This window comes from Mesoplodon bidens (assembly GCF_964165515.1).
Source record: "Mesoplodon bidens genome assembly, contig: HAP1_SCAFFOLD_973, whole genome shotgun sequence".
Lineage (NCBI taxonomy): Eukaryota > Metazoa > Chordata > Mammalia > Artiodactyla > Ziphiidae > Mesoplodon > Mesoplodon bidens.
Genome location: NW_027671272.1, coordinates 57,501 through 72,211, shown reverse-complemented (window position 1 = coordinate 72,211; position 14,711 = coordinate 57,501). Strand labels below are relative to the sequence as shown.

Genomic DNA, 14,711 nt, shown 5'->3' with positions numbered 1-14,711 from the left:
CTGTATGTACCTGGACAGGCACATTCCAAGAATTCAGAGTCAGGCATAGGTTCATCACTTACCTTAGACTTTGTAGCGAAGGGTTTGTTTTGTTTTGTTTTGTTTTCCCACCAAAAACAGGTCGATATCTCCATGACTACGAGGTGGAAGATGATTGCAGACATGGTAAGAGTCCCATTTTCAGAATGTGTTCAAACACCAGGGGCGGGGACACTAATTCAGAGAGACACAATGCCCAGCCCCCCAGAGATCCATGTGTATGTCTACCCTCCAGAGGTTTCTGACAAGTGTTCATATATTGAACAATTATAAGATGTTCGCAACTAGTCTACAATAAGTTGGCACTTGATAAAATAAAATCCATGTTTAAAACATTGTCAATTATAGGACTCTGAAAGATTATATATTTTCAGAATGATTGGGTTATTACAAATATTTTACAGAATTCTGAACCCTTGGAAAGCTATTCTGAACCCTTGGAAAGCTATTCTGCAAGATGCAAGGAGAGGAAAGCTAGATTTCCTTTCCTAAGAGCAAGGTTTGCTGTTCACTACATTATAAAATAAGTCCTTTTAAATTTAATTGTTTAAATTCTAAATTATGTTTTTGCAAATCAGTATGCTTTATAAGTATAGAAAATTTTCTCTACAAGCCACTTAAAATTCCATTGACCAACTATTTTATTTGAGATTTAATGAGTTTCCATTTTAAATGATATTAGACAAAATGATATCTATTTTGATTATTTCATTGGGGTCCTCATTTTATTCTAATTTCATTTTAGATAATTCAAAACAATCCAAAATAACACGATATTACCAGATAAGTCAGCATTTCCCAGAATGTATTATAGGCTATATACACTATTGATAAATTTCAACTAAAATGTACTTAGAAATACAAAAGAAAAATACAAACTGTCTTTATCTATGTGTTCCCATTATGCAGGAATGCATTTTAAGAAAGAAACGGTGCAACAGATGCAACAGTATACCAGGAAGTTGCATGAAAATGCTTTTTATTTGGGCTTCTCTGGTGGCACAGAGGTTGAGAGTCCGCCTGTCAATGCAGGGGACACGGGTTCGTGTCCCGGTCCGGGAGGATCCCACATGCTGCGGAGCGGCTGGGCCTATGAGCCATGGCTGTTGAGCCTGCGCATCTGGAGCCTGTGCTCCGCAATGGGAGAGGCCACAACAGTAAGGGGCACGCTTACCTCAAAAAAAAAAAAAAATGCTTTTTATTTAATGACAAAAAAATAGTATGTTTCTAATTACTTATTTTTGCTTTTATAAAATTTTCATAAGCATATGTAAATTATATAGTAATTGTGTCATCAATGTGACCATTTTTATGGCTTTCTTTCCTCTAAGTGTAAATAGCACTTATTAAATCGTGATAGTTTTCTATCAATAAATTATTTTTATTTTTTGATTTTCATGTTCAATAAACTTTGGCAAACAGTTCTATAGTTAAGAGATGTCTCTAAACCAAAGGTCAAACTAGTTGTATGGTTTACTCTGCCCCATTCGTAGGATTGGAAATACTTGGCAGTTTCTGCAGTTGATGCTAATTCAGATGGGAGCTGTATTCCAGTTATGCTTATTTGTGGTGATTTCTTGGCTGAAAGAAGTCAGCACATGAATTGCCTTCTCAGCCTAGTAATTATTGCACATTTGGTGGCTGGGTTTATTATGAGGTTCCTTAGGGTAATGTAATCAGTTTTACAGCCACCCAAGGTTTATTTCAAGGGGCAAAACTCACCAAAAGTTTACCTGCTTATTAAGTGCAACCCTCAGCATATAGTGGTAAGAAAATACTACTTTTCTAGAGAAGGAGCTGGCACACTTTTCTAAAGGGCCAGAGAGTGAACATCTTAAACTTTGCCATATGACCTCTGCTTTATCCGTCAAGTCTGCCATTGTAGCAGGAAAGCAGACAGAGATAAAAGGTAAACAAAAGAGCTGCGTTCCAATGAAACATTATTTATAGACACTAAAATGCGAATGTTATATAATTCTCAAATGTTGCAAAATATTTAATTTTTTTTCAAGATTTGAAACTATAAAAATCATTTTTAGCTTACAGGTCCTACAGCACAGGCTGGGGGCAGCATCTGGGCTCTTTCACAGCAGAGATGAAGGATGAAAGAAGGGGCCTGCCTGGGCATGTGTAGTTGGCTCCTGCCTTGTTGTCCAGTGCCAGCCCCGTGCTCAGGACAGACAACACAGGGGCCCAGCGCATCCCGCTCCAGTTCTTTGGCCTCAGTCTGGAAGCCAGCAGAGTGAGAAGTCTAAGCGCCCCTGCCCCAAACCGGCCCAGACCCAAGGACGGCACCTATGGCTGCTCCAGCAGGCAAACAGCTGCATGTGAGCAGAGAAAGGGGGTGGGGCCAGATGGCAGGAAACCATACATCTTGTAAACAACGGGGGTCTGTAGGCAGACATAGAAAAGCAGGAACTTCTGGACGGACAGAAAACCATACATTTTGGGGTGACAAGTGTGCTGGAGGCAAAGGAAGGTGGGAAAACGGGAATCTAAGGCCTCTAAATGTAACCTTTTGCTCATTAAGCCCTCATTACAGTAAAACTAGCCTTGCAGATGAGAAGTTCCCGTCATGCACCGGGGCCGGGACACTTCGCGGCGAGGCTAAATAAGGAGGAAACTCCCCCCTCCCCTCGGAAAGGTGGAGCTGGGGTGAAAACCAGGAAGTGCGACCCCGCCCCCACCCTCCCCAATGAAGACTCCGCCCCTTCGTTTTCACGCCCCTTGGAAGCAGCCTGTCCAAGCAGCTCAGCGCCGCTGCTCACCCCCGTCGGCCCCCTGCGCCCCAGAAGTCCTCGCTGTGTCTTCTCCTTCTCCCTGTTGTCTCTGAATTCTTCCTGCGACAAGATGAGAACCTCTTCTCTGGTGAGGAGGCGGCTGTGGATCCACCGGCACTTCCTGCAGCCGGGCGGGCGGGTCTGGGAGGAGCCCCTCGGTGCGGGCGGAGCCCAGGGCCCCGGGCCTTGGCCTCTCTGCGCCGCGCCCCGGGCTTCCGGGCGGGGCAAGGACTGCAGGTACAGGGAGCTCCGCTGCAGGGGCCCGGCCGGGAGCTGGAGGAGCGGCGGGCAAGGAGGGCCCGCCTCCCTGTCCGGAGCCGCGCGGAGGTCTCCGCCCACAGGGAGGGCGGCAGAGGTGGGGAGCCGGCCGGCGGGGGGCACCGCGCTCCTCGCCGAAGGCCTTCCGGCCCCAGGCTCGTTCCCCACGGGATCAGAACCGCCCCGGCTTCCTGCACTCGGGCCACTGCTGCACTGGGCGCCTCTTCCTCCCGCTGGCCACTCGCTGCCCCCTGGGCCTCCGCCTCCGATCCTCCGGGAAGTCGGAGCCCTGAGATGGGCCGGAGGAGAGGGGCTCTGGGGCCGATGTCCCAGCAGCTTCTCCTTCCCCCAGAGGGGCCTCTTCAGGGGCGGGGGTCCGTCCAGGAGCTGATGGGGCTGGGCACCAGGAGTGAGGTGCTGTCCTCCCACGTCCTGCACGGTGAATCCAAGTCCCCCTAAAACTGAGTTCCCTCACTGAGTTTACAGATGACCTCTGTATCCAAAACTTTCTCCCTTTTCTTTGTCACCTCTGACCTCAATGCTGTGCTAATGGAACACTCGTCAAGCAGAGTCAGGTGCCTAGACTACCCTTGTTAACGTCATCAATGGACCAGGTGCTGTTGTAGATGTCACCGTTCTCTCCAGATGCAGGTGGTTTCTCCAGGGCAGGATGAGCTCAAAGACCCCTGAGGCGGGGACCACCTGGCCTGGGAATCATAAACCAGAGACAGCCTGACTTCTGAAGCTATGATGAACAAATGTCACATATAGTATGGGATTAACAGTTACACAATTCTGTTCATAAAAAATATAGCTAACCAGGATTTACTGCATAGCCCAGGAAACTATATTTAATGTCTTGTAATAACCTATAATGGAAAATTATATATATATAATGTATAAAATTATATATATATAATTTTATATATATATAAATATACATAAAATATATATATATTTTAATATATAAAGTGTATATAATTTTATATATGTAATACTGTATATACATTTATATATGTGTATATAATTATACATATATATAATTTTTCACTATAGCTTATAGATTTTATATATATGTATATATATATAACTGAATCACTTTGGTATACACCAGAAAGTAACACAATATTGTATCAATAAGTCAACTATACTTCGATTTGGTAAAAAAGGAAAAAAAAATAGTCACGGAAATGTCAAATGATGACGATTAATGGCAGCCTCTTTGTCCTTCCCTTTAAAGAAGCCCCGAGCTCAACGGCGCAATTGGAGTGTGTCTATGGCTTGTCTCCCAATCCCTTGCTTGGAGATCTGTAAGTAAACCCTTACTTTGATTAACACACCTGCTGTCAGAGTTGGGCTTTCTGCACGTCAGTCACAAGAGCCCTTGCTCCATAAGAAGAGAACCTCAGGTTGGCAGTTCCAGGGCTTGGAGTGTCATCGACGGGCATTGTCCCTGAAGGGTGCAGGTCTGGGGACCTCCCAACTCATGGTCATGTCCCCAGGGTCTCCATGATGCTTGAACTGCTGTCCCCACCCCCACCAGGGGCGGCGCAGTGGGCTTTGGAGCAGCTGGGAAGAGCAGAGAGCTGTGGAGGCCCTCCTTGCTGGGCCCAGAGCACGTCCCTATCCACTGCCCTTGTAGCAGCCTCCGTGCACTAAATGAAAGTGGGATTTAGTGTCTGTAACTCATATTTTAGCTGTTCATTATATTCTGAAGTGTAAGAAAGAAACTCTTTAATGGTGTTTTCAATATAAATATTCCGTAAATCAACCTATACTAGGAATAGAAAAGAATTATATTTGAGCTAAACTGAGGTCTATAGCTCAGGAGACATAGATTCTAGAAGGACGTGAAATGTGTTCTGCCAGACTACAATATTGGTGAGGCTTATAAAGGCAAAAGCCTCAAAATGACATGTTGACTGTCAAGAATTATATAGATAAACATGTATTTGGATGTAATGGTAAGTGGATGTGTTTCTTTCATTTTTCCTTTTCCGACGTTTCCCTGTTATTGTGTAGAAATGCAACAGATTCCCATGTTTCCATTTTATATGCTGCAACTTTACAGAATTCATTGATGCACTCTAGTAGTTTTCTTGTAGCGTCTTTAGGATTACACACACACACACACACACACACACGAGCACCCCCCCCCCCACGCACGCACACGCACACGCACACGCTCGCACGCAGGGTGTTGCATCGTGCAGGTGTGTCGGAACAGATGTTTCTTTTCTTTTTCTTTTCTTCTTTTTAGGATGACTTTCTGCTTTCTAACAAAGTGAATCGGTCGTCCCATATACATCTATCTGTTCGCACATCCCTTCCCTCTTGCGTCTTGCCGAGCACACGGCCTCAAATAGGCTTTGATATAAGTGAACAAGAAGTCCAAGCAAGGACCCAAGTTACCCTTCCCCCCACCAAAATAGCTGGCGATACGAGAAGCTAGATCTGGATAGGGATTCTTCCATTACTTGCTTAACATTCCAAGCCACTAGAGCAGTGGTTCTCAAAGTATGGTGACCTTGTAACCGAGCAGTACCCTATGGGGCCTTCCTAGGACAGACCCATCCCCCATAGCCTCGGCTGTAGTTCCTCTCTGAAGTACTCAGATAATAGTATCTCAGGCGTATTTCTGGAGTTTTCAGATGCCAAAAACCACCACCCAATGGAAGAAATGAACTCCTTGATGATCATGAGCACGTAGCCCCCAGACCTCCTGGCACCTAAGGATGGATCATGTGACCTGTCCTGTGGCCTCAACATCAGCCCGTCAGAGGATTGTGCACGAGCTGATCACATTCCCTGGGACGTCCCTCCCTCACCTGGCCTTTAAAAATGCTTTGCTGACATCCTTTGGAGATGTCAGGGTGTTTTGGAACACGGGCCACCCCTCTCCTTGCTCGATCCTGCAATAAACCTTTCTCTGCTCCAGACTCCAACCTTTCGGTTTGTTGGGCCTCACTGTGCTTCAGACACACGAACGTGCATTCGGTAACAACCTGACCGGCTTTACCGGCGTCCCCTGATACTGTGTCAGATACTCAAGTTTTAGGCCCCCGTCCGAGCCCTATGGAATCAGCAACTCTATTGGGGCTCAGTGATCTCTGTTATAACTGGCCCTCCAGATGATTTTTATTCACCTTAAAGTTTGAAAATATCTGCCTTGCCAGCTAGCCAAAGCGTCCACCAGCAGGTGAAGGGGAGTGACGCCTGGAAAAGATAGGCAGTAGCCAAGGCAAGGACAGCAGCATTTGCCGTGGTAGTGATGGAGAATGCCTTTTCTCCACTGGATGGCACAGACGAGTATCTGGGGGCAGTGGCAGGGTTATTTAGGATGCTTTACATTTCAGTGTAGAGTGACCTCTGTCCTGGTTTGCCAGGGACTTCCCCTGTGTGAGCACTTAAAATCTCATCCTGGCAAACCCCTTAGCCCTGGATTTGAAAAACTTAGGAAATCACATGCAATTTAGGGGAAACATGATCCAGGTTTTGGGCAAGTCACAAGTGCTAATGAAAGCTAAGCAAGGATGGACAACATCTAGCCTTCTTTACCCCTTTGCAGGAAGGTAAATCTGATTGGGTGAAAGGACGTAGTGTTAAGAAACCTTTGTAGGAACATCCCCTTCTGCTTCGTCCGCTGGTTCTCACTTCTGGCTAGACAGTGGCATCGTCCGAGGAGATTTAAAATGATTTTATTGGTTTAGGATGACCAACTGTTGGTGTGAGGGTTTTTAAAAAGTGCTTCAGATGATTCTAATGTGCAGCCAGATGTAGGTGCCACTGCTTAAGCTTTTGAACCGCTGCTACCTATTTTCACCTCATCTTCCTACGAGAAGATCCAACTGTAGTTGGTTTTTTTTTTTTCTTGTTTTAACTGTCTTATTATAAGATTTACTGTCTTAAATAAGATTGAATGTCCAGAAAATCCTGCTAGTCCATCTGGGGTAGCTGGATCCTTAGAATCATAGCGTTAAGATCTATACCATTTAACTATTGTGATTGGCCTTTTTATTTATTTATTTATTTATTTATTTATTTATTTATTTATTTTTTGCGGTACGCGGGCCTCTCACTGTTGTGGCCTCTCCCGTTGCGGAGCACAGGCTCCGGACGCGCAGGCCCAGCGGCCATGGCTCACGGGCCCAGCCGCTCCGCGGCATATGGGATCCTCCCAGACCGGGGCACGAACCCGTATCCCCTGCATCGGCAGGCGGACTCTCAACCACTGCGCCACCAGGGAGGCCCTGTGATTGGCCTTTTTAAAATGAACATATGCATTGAATGAGTCCCATCTGTTTTGAAGTTGTCATGTTGGGGAGCTATACCTCTAATCTGCTGCCATTGCTAAATATCTGGACACCTCTTATTAGGAATTGCTTTGACACATCTTTCGGGGTTACAACCAAGATGGCTGTATTATTTGTACTGGGAGGGACCACAAAGACCTCACCAAGATCCCCCGCTGTACTTTCTACCCCCATCTCTAACCCTTGGCAACTTCTAATCTGTTCTCCATCTCCACCGTTTTGTTATTTTAAGAATAATATGTAAATATCATCCTGAATGACTTCATCTTCGGAGATGGGCTTTTTAAAATGTTTCCCTCGGCATCATTCCCTTGAAGTTCATTTCAGTTTTGGCATATAGTAATCATTTGTTCCTTTTGGTTGCTCGGTAGTATTCTATTATAAGATGTTATCACCATGTGTCTCAACATTCATCCACTGAAAGACATTTGGGTAGTGGCCAGTTTTGGGCTGTTATAAATGAAACTGCTATGAACATTGACGTGTAAGTTTCTGTGGGAACTTAATTTAAGTTTGTGTCTCTGTTGGATACATGCTCAAGAGTACAATGACTGCGTTGTAGGGTGAATCTACTTTGAGGATTCCAAGAGACTGTCAAGCTGTCTCTCCGAGTGGCTATAAACCAGTTTATTTTCCCACCGGTGATGGGACATCATTTCCCTCTGGACTCGCCACCAGCATATTGGATGTGGTCACACACGGTACTTTAAGTGTAGTTCTCCTCTGATACCTCATTATGGTCTTAATTTGCATTTCCCCAATGGCTAACGATGTTGAGCATCTTTTCATGGGCCTCTTTGCCATGTGTATATTCTCCTCCATGACATGTCTGTTCCTGTCTTCTGCCTATTTTCTAGTTGGGTTTTTTTAAGTTGTTTGGAGAGTTCTTTGTATATTATAGATACAAGTCATTTGTCTCATGTGGGATTTTCAAATATGTTTTCCCACTGTGTAATTGGAGTTTTCATCCACTTAACATGATCTTCTATGAAGCATTTTAACTCATTTTGATGAGATCCAATTTATCCGTTTTTGCTTTTATGGATCATACTTTCGGTGTCCAGTCTAAGAATTATTCACGTAGTTCTAGATGCCAAAGATTTTCTCCTATTTTTTTTCTAAAAAGGTCCTGCTTTTACATTTAAGATTATGATCCCCTTTGATTTAATTTTTGTGTAAGGTGTGGAGGTTTAGGTTAAGGTTCATTTTTTGTTTGTTGGTGTTTGTCGAGGGATGTCCAACTGTTTCAGTACCATTTTTTGAAAAGTCTATTCTTCCTTGATAGCTTTCGCACTGCTGTCAAAAACAAGTTACATGTATTGATGTCAGTCTGTTTCTGGGTTCTCTATTCCATTCCATTGATCTGTGGATCTACCCTCCATCATGACTGCAAAATCTTGAAATTGGGTAGATTCATTCCTCCCGTTTTAATCTTCCTTTACAAATGGTTTTAGCTATTCTTCAGCCTCTTCTTACCCTATAGATCTTAGAATAAGCTTGTCTATCTCCACAAAAACCTTGAGGGCATTTTAAGAGTAACTCTGTTAAGCCTCTTAACTTGGGGAGAATGGACATCTTTATCATGTTGTGTTTTCTAATCCATGAACAAGGTATGTCTCACTCTTTGTTTGGGACTTTTAAATTTTTCTTCATCAGCGTTTTGTAATTTTCAGTATAGAGGACCTATAAATGTCTTAGTGGGCTTATATTTAAGTATTTATTTAGGTCCGTTGTAAATGGCGTCACCTATTTTTATTTAAGCTTCTACACATTTGTTATTAATATATAATTTGCTAAAACTGTGTTGATTTGTACTCTAAAACATTTACACACACTCCGAAGAGCTCAGTTTCGTTTTCTTTTTCTCTATGGCTGACCGGTATGCCGTTGCAGATGTGTACCGCCTCTTCTTGATCCGTTCATCCGAGGATGGACACACTTGGGTTGTTTCCGTCTCCGGGCTATTGTGAATCGAGCTGCAGTGAACATTTTGGTCCCCGTGTCTTTTTTGGAAGGATGGTTTTCTCAGGGTCTCTCTAGGCCTCGTAGTGGGATTGCTGGGTCCTAGGGTCGTTTGTATGTGTGGTTTTGGAAGGAACCTCCCGTCCTGTTCTCCATAGTGGCTGTACCGATTCACATTCCCACCAGCAGTGAGTGAGTGAGTGCAAGAGTGTTCCCTTTTCTCCACACCCTCTCCGGCAGGCACTGATTGCCTTTCTAGATTTTTGGAGGATGGCCATTCTGACTGGGGTGAGATGCTATCTCATGGTAGTTTTGATGTGCATGGCTCTGATGATGAAGGACGTTGAGCGTGACCTTCCTTCGTGGGCTGGTGGGCGGTCTGTGTATCTTCTTTGGAGAGATGCCTATTTGAGTCTTCCGCCCACGTTTGGATGGGGTTGTTTGTTTTTTTGGCTGTGGAGAGCTGCCTGAGCTGCTTCTACCTTTTGGAGATGAATCCTTTGTCCGTGGCTTCATTTGCAAATATTTCCTCCCGTCGTTCTGAGAGGGTTGTCTTTTGGTCTTGTTTATGGTTTCCTTTGCTGTGCAAAAGCTTTGAAGTTTCATCAGGTCCCATGGGTTTATCTTGGTTTTTATTTCCACGTCTCTGGGAGGTGGGTCCGAAAGGATCTTGCGGTGATCTAGGTCAGAGCGTGTTCTCTGCCTCTGTGTTCCTCTAAGAGTTGGATCGTTTCTGGCCTTACGTTTAGGAGCTCAGTTTCTTTAGTGGATGGCTATTGACTCCCCCTTCGCCCCCCCCTCCACCGCCCCCCCCCCCCCCGCCCGCATTCCGCCAACCCCCGCCTCACCACCCCAGCCAGCCCCGCCCGTGACTGTGTGGTCAGTCCGTTTTGAAATCCACGTTCTCGCGACCGACCGCAAGGGCGATTTCCCCACCCACCCACGCACGCGCGTGTTGTCTTTGGACTTTGTCGCCGTGTAGGCAGAGACAGATGTTTGTTTCCACTCGTGTGGGGTCAGAGTGTATCCTTCCCTTCCTTTCTGGCTTCTGGGCTTTGCGTGTCTGCTTCTGAAAGACCTCCATCCACCGTTCGAGAAAGGATGAATTCCTGCGTTGTTCTCTGAGCGCTTGCCTGGTTTCGGTTTGCCGGTCCCCGCCTTCCCTGTCTCCCTCTCTCCCTCCCTCCCTCTCTCCCTCCCTCCCTCCCTCCCTCCCTCCCTCCCTCCGTCCGTCCGTCCGGGCAGCCGGCCGGGGATCTTGCTCGTGACCCTCTGGGCGGCCCGTGCCGGCCGCCCCGGGCCCCGCCGGCGTCTCCGTGGGCTATCCCCCCGCCGAGGAATCGCGTCGTGTCCCTTGAGGCAGCCTCCCGGCGACATCTTCCCAGCTCCCCCCCCGCCCCAACCCCGTCTGCTGCCGGTGTGGCGCCGTGTCGTGCCGACCCGGGAGCTAGCTCCGTCCGAGACGGACGCCTCAGGGCCGCGCCAGACGCCCGCCGCCTCGCCCCGGGCTTAGCCCGGGCGTTTGGGCGGCCCGGCGCTGCCGCGTCCTCGGTGGCCGGCCGGCGACAGGGACCCGGCGGCCCGGGGACGTTGGAGCCGGTTGTCGGGAGCCACCTGGCGGCCGCTTTTATATTGTCCCTTGTCTCTGGAGCTCCGGCGACCTTCGTGAGGGTTGGGACCGGGCCGCCGGGCCCGAGGCAGAGTTCCGTGAGCCGGGCGACGTTGGTGGCGACTGTCGCGGTGGCGCCCAGGCGTGGGCGCCTCCTGCTGTCGCTTGAGATTGGGCGTGCAGGTCTATGTGGCTGTGACCGTCGCCGCAGTCTCGAGCCCGTCCTGTGGGGCCGTCTGGCCTGGTCGACCAGCATCCGGCCGCGGGGACCGACCGACACGGCCACTCGACGCGACCTGGGACGGGCCGCCGCCGCCGCCGCCGCCGCCGCCGCCGCCGCCGCCGCCGCGGTGGCAAGGGAGAGGGTCTTTCTTCCGCGTCCTCCTGAGCGGAGGACTGTGGCTTGGCGGTCGGGCCGCCTTCTCCTGGCTCTCACCCTTTGGACCGTTGGCCTGGGCCGCGAGGGGTGACCCGCAGAGAGAGGCACGGGCCCGCGTGCGGTCCCTCGTGGGCTCCGGTCGCCTGGGAAAAGGTTTTCAAGTCCCCCTGCCCTGGGTGTCCGGGGACGTGGACGGACCGGGCCCTGCTCGCGCGGGGTGGCCGGGGAGGGCGCACCCGGCCCTTCAGCGGGCCCACGTGGGTCCCGGTCGGTCGGCGGACGCGACTTTTTCTCACCCTCCCCCGCCCCACCGTCCTCCACCGCGAGCCCCGGGGTGGGGACCGGCCCGAGCCGTTCCTTCCTGGGCGGCCCGGGCCCCGGCGCGCTCCCTCGTGGGGCCCGCTCGTCGGAGGCGGCCGAGTGTGGGACATTTTCTTTTTCTTGAACCGTCTTCGCCCGGAGACTCGGAGGGGGACCGGGACCTGCCCGCGCGGGCGGGCGGGCGGGCGAACCGGGGAGGGCGACCCCGGCCCGCTCGCTGCCTCCCCACCCCCCCCACCCCCCCACGGTTCCCCGCCCCCACTTGGTCGCCACGCTCCTCGGGTCGACCAGGTGGCCCCCGAGAGCTCCGGGGCTGGTGTGGATGGGGAAGAGTTGGGGACAGGTGGCCGGACCGAGGTTTCGGGGTCCCCCCCGCGATTCGTGGATGGGCCCCGCTCCCGGGCGCTGTGATATTTTTCGCCCGAAATGGGCCTTTTTTGCCACCAGGTAGGTGCTGACACGGTGTTCTCTGGCGTCCTAGTCGCTGAGGGACTTTGGGGCTCTGGGCGCACGCAGGGATCTGGGCTGTGGGCCGCGGGCCGCCGTCCGGCGCCCGAACCGTCCCCTCGCCCCTTGAGCCGCCCGCCTGGGCCTGCGCGCCGGCTCTCGTGTGTGCCTGTGTGTGCGCCCGGCTGACCCGACCCGCGGTGCCGCCTCCGGTCTCTGGCTCACCCGAGGGCGGCGGGGCGCGAGGGGTGGCGCGTGGGTCTTCCACCCCGTGCGACTCCACCTCGCCCCGCCGCGAGGCACCCGGTGGTGGCTGCGACGACCCCCCCCCCCGCAGGCTCTGTGCCACGTGTCAGGCGTTCTCCTCGCGGGGTCGTCGGCCACTGGAGTTGCCCGAGAGGAGAGGAGAGGAGAGGGTGTGGGGCGGTGGTGTGCCGGTGAGGCTGAAGCAGGCTCCTCGGGTGATGGTCCTCGCCGTGCCCCTCCCCCGCCTTCGGGGCCCTGTGGCCCGTGGCTCTCCGGATTATTGACGGATCGATGTGGTGATGTCGCGCTCTCCTGGGCCGGGCCGAAGTCGCGCCAGACGAGGGACGGACGTTCTTGTCGAACGGGACCGCTCTTCTCGTTGTGCCCGCGGCGTGCCCCCTCGCCTCTCTCGTCACGCACTCCCGACCCGTCGAGAGGTGTGTGTGGAAGGCGCGGGGGCTGGTGTGGTCTCCCGGCCCTGACCCTCGGTCCCCCGGCCTCACGGCGTGGGCGGGCCCGTGGTCCTCGGACGCAGCAGACCCTCTTGCTTCGCCTCCTTGGCGTGCGCCTCGCGAGCGGTCCTCCCCGCGTCGGTGGGGGGGGCCGTCCCGCCGCTGCGCTGCGCGCCCCTGCCGGCGCGTGAGCGTGCCTTGCTTGGTCCTCTGTGGTGCCCCTGGAGCGCTCCGGGTCGTCCCTCAGGTGCCCGAGGCCGAGCGGTGGTGTCGTTCCCTTATTCCCAGCGTGCTCCTCGGGTCCCCGCCGCGGTGGTGTGTCCCGTGAGTGGCTCTCCTCGGTGAGGGGGGGGTCGAGACGGTCAAGGGGAAGGCGGCGGGGGTGTGTGTGCCTGTCTCTCTCTCTCTCTCCCCCCCGATGGGGGGACGGGACAGGTGCCGCCTCGTCGCCGTCGTCCTCGCACGGTGTGTGCTGCGAGGGGGACTTGAGTGTGGCCAGGGCGTGGCACACGGGCGTGGGTGCGATCGTGTTGGGCCGGGGGGCCTCTGTGAGGAAGGGGGGTTTCTGTCGCGCTCCTCGGGCGTGCACTCCCTCCTTCCGGAGCCCCCCATAGACGAGCCCGGGGGCGGCACGGCGGAGGTTGTGCCCCCTGGCTGTGGCCGCGGACGCCCCTTTGGGCCGTGTGCCTCCCCGTACCGCAGACCTCCCCCCAAACCCCACCCCCGCCCAGTCGTGGACTCGGCGGCGGCTCGTGGAGCGCCTCCGCGGGCCCGAAGGGGGAGAGACGATGGGTGGGGGATGACGCCCCCTCGGTGAGAAAGCCTTCTCTAGCGATCCGAGAGGGAGCCTTGGGGTACCGGACCCCCCAGCCGCTGCCCCTCCCAAGCGTGCAGTGGCCACGAGGGCGACTGCCAGAGCACGTGGGCAAGAGTCCCTCGCCTCGGCGGGCGGGTGGGCTCGCGCCGGCCCCGCGGTGGGGCCGAGCGCCGCTCTTTGCCTACCGCGGCCCGCGCCTCCCCCCTCTGAGTCGGGGGAGGGTCCCGCCAGGCCGGCGTCCGGCGCGGGGCCGTGTGCACGCGTGTGCGCGCGGCGACCCCGGTGGTGTGGAGCCCGAGGGGGCGGGGAGGGGACGCCCGGGCGTCCCGGCTCCCCAGTCCCGCAGCCACGAGGAGCCCGTCGCGCCTTGCCCTGACCGCTCGTCGCGGCGGGTGGCGGGCGGTGTGTGGGCACGGTGCGGGTCGCCTCGCTCGGGAGCGTTGCCCCGGGGCACGAGCCCCCCGGGGGTCGGACTTGGATGCAGGCGGAGGCGGCGAGGACGTTGAGGTGTGGCGTTTGGGCGGACGGGTCCCTCCGTGCCACGCGGGGGGAACGTCGCACACGCGGGCCCCCCGGCGGCGGGGCCGGGTCGTGGGAGGCCCCGGGGTGGCTGGGGCCGGCCGGCGTCTCAGGCGTCGTGGGACCGCCTTCGTGCGTGTGGCGGTGGGACCCCGCGCTTGTTTTCCTGGTGGCCCGGTCGTGTCCTCGGCCCTTCCTCTCCCTGGGCAGCGCCCCCCGCGCCCCTGCCCCGCGGCCCTCGCTGTGTGCGTGCGTGCCGCCGCCCCCCTCCCCGTCGCCGCCGGCCCTAACCCGCCCCCACCCCTCCGTGACCCCTTCCCCCCCGTCCTCTGGGACCGAGCTGGCCTCGCCCACGTGAGGGTGTCGCCCCCCCGGCCGCCTCGGCCGGCGGCGTCCCCGGGTGGCGTGCTCACGGTTCCTGAGGCGGGGTGCGGGAGTCGGGCGCGGCGGAGGGGTGTGTGTGTGTAGGGGGGCCCGCGGGGCGGCCGGTGTGCGTGCGGGAGAGTGTTGTCGCGGCTCGTGCAGGTACGGCGGTGGTGGTGGGTGGTCGCGAGCCCCGCGAGGGGGGA

At 53.6% G+C, this 14,711-nt stretch overlaps 1 long non-coding RNA gene across 1 annotated transcript in view; it reads left to right on the top strand.

Moving 5' to 3' along the window:
- Positions 1 to 2,090: 2,090 nt before the first annotated feature.
- LOC308611614 overlaps positions 2,091 to 14,711 on the top strand; it is a 28,061-nt gene continuing 15,440 nt past the window's right edge. Inside the window, exons 1-2 of the long non-coding RNA XR_014014971.1 lie at positions 2,091 to 2,907; positions 4,318 to 4,758. This is a non-coding gene — a long non-coding RNA (uncharacterized lncRNA). The remainder of the gene's footprint in view (positions 2,908 to 4,317; positions 4,759 to 14,711) is intronic.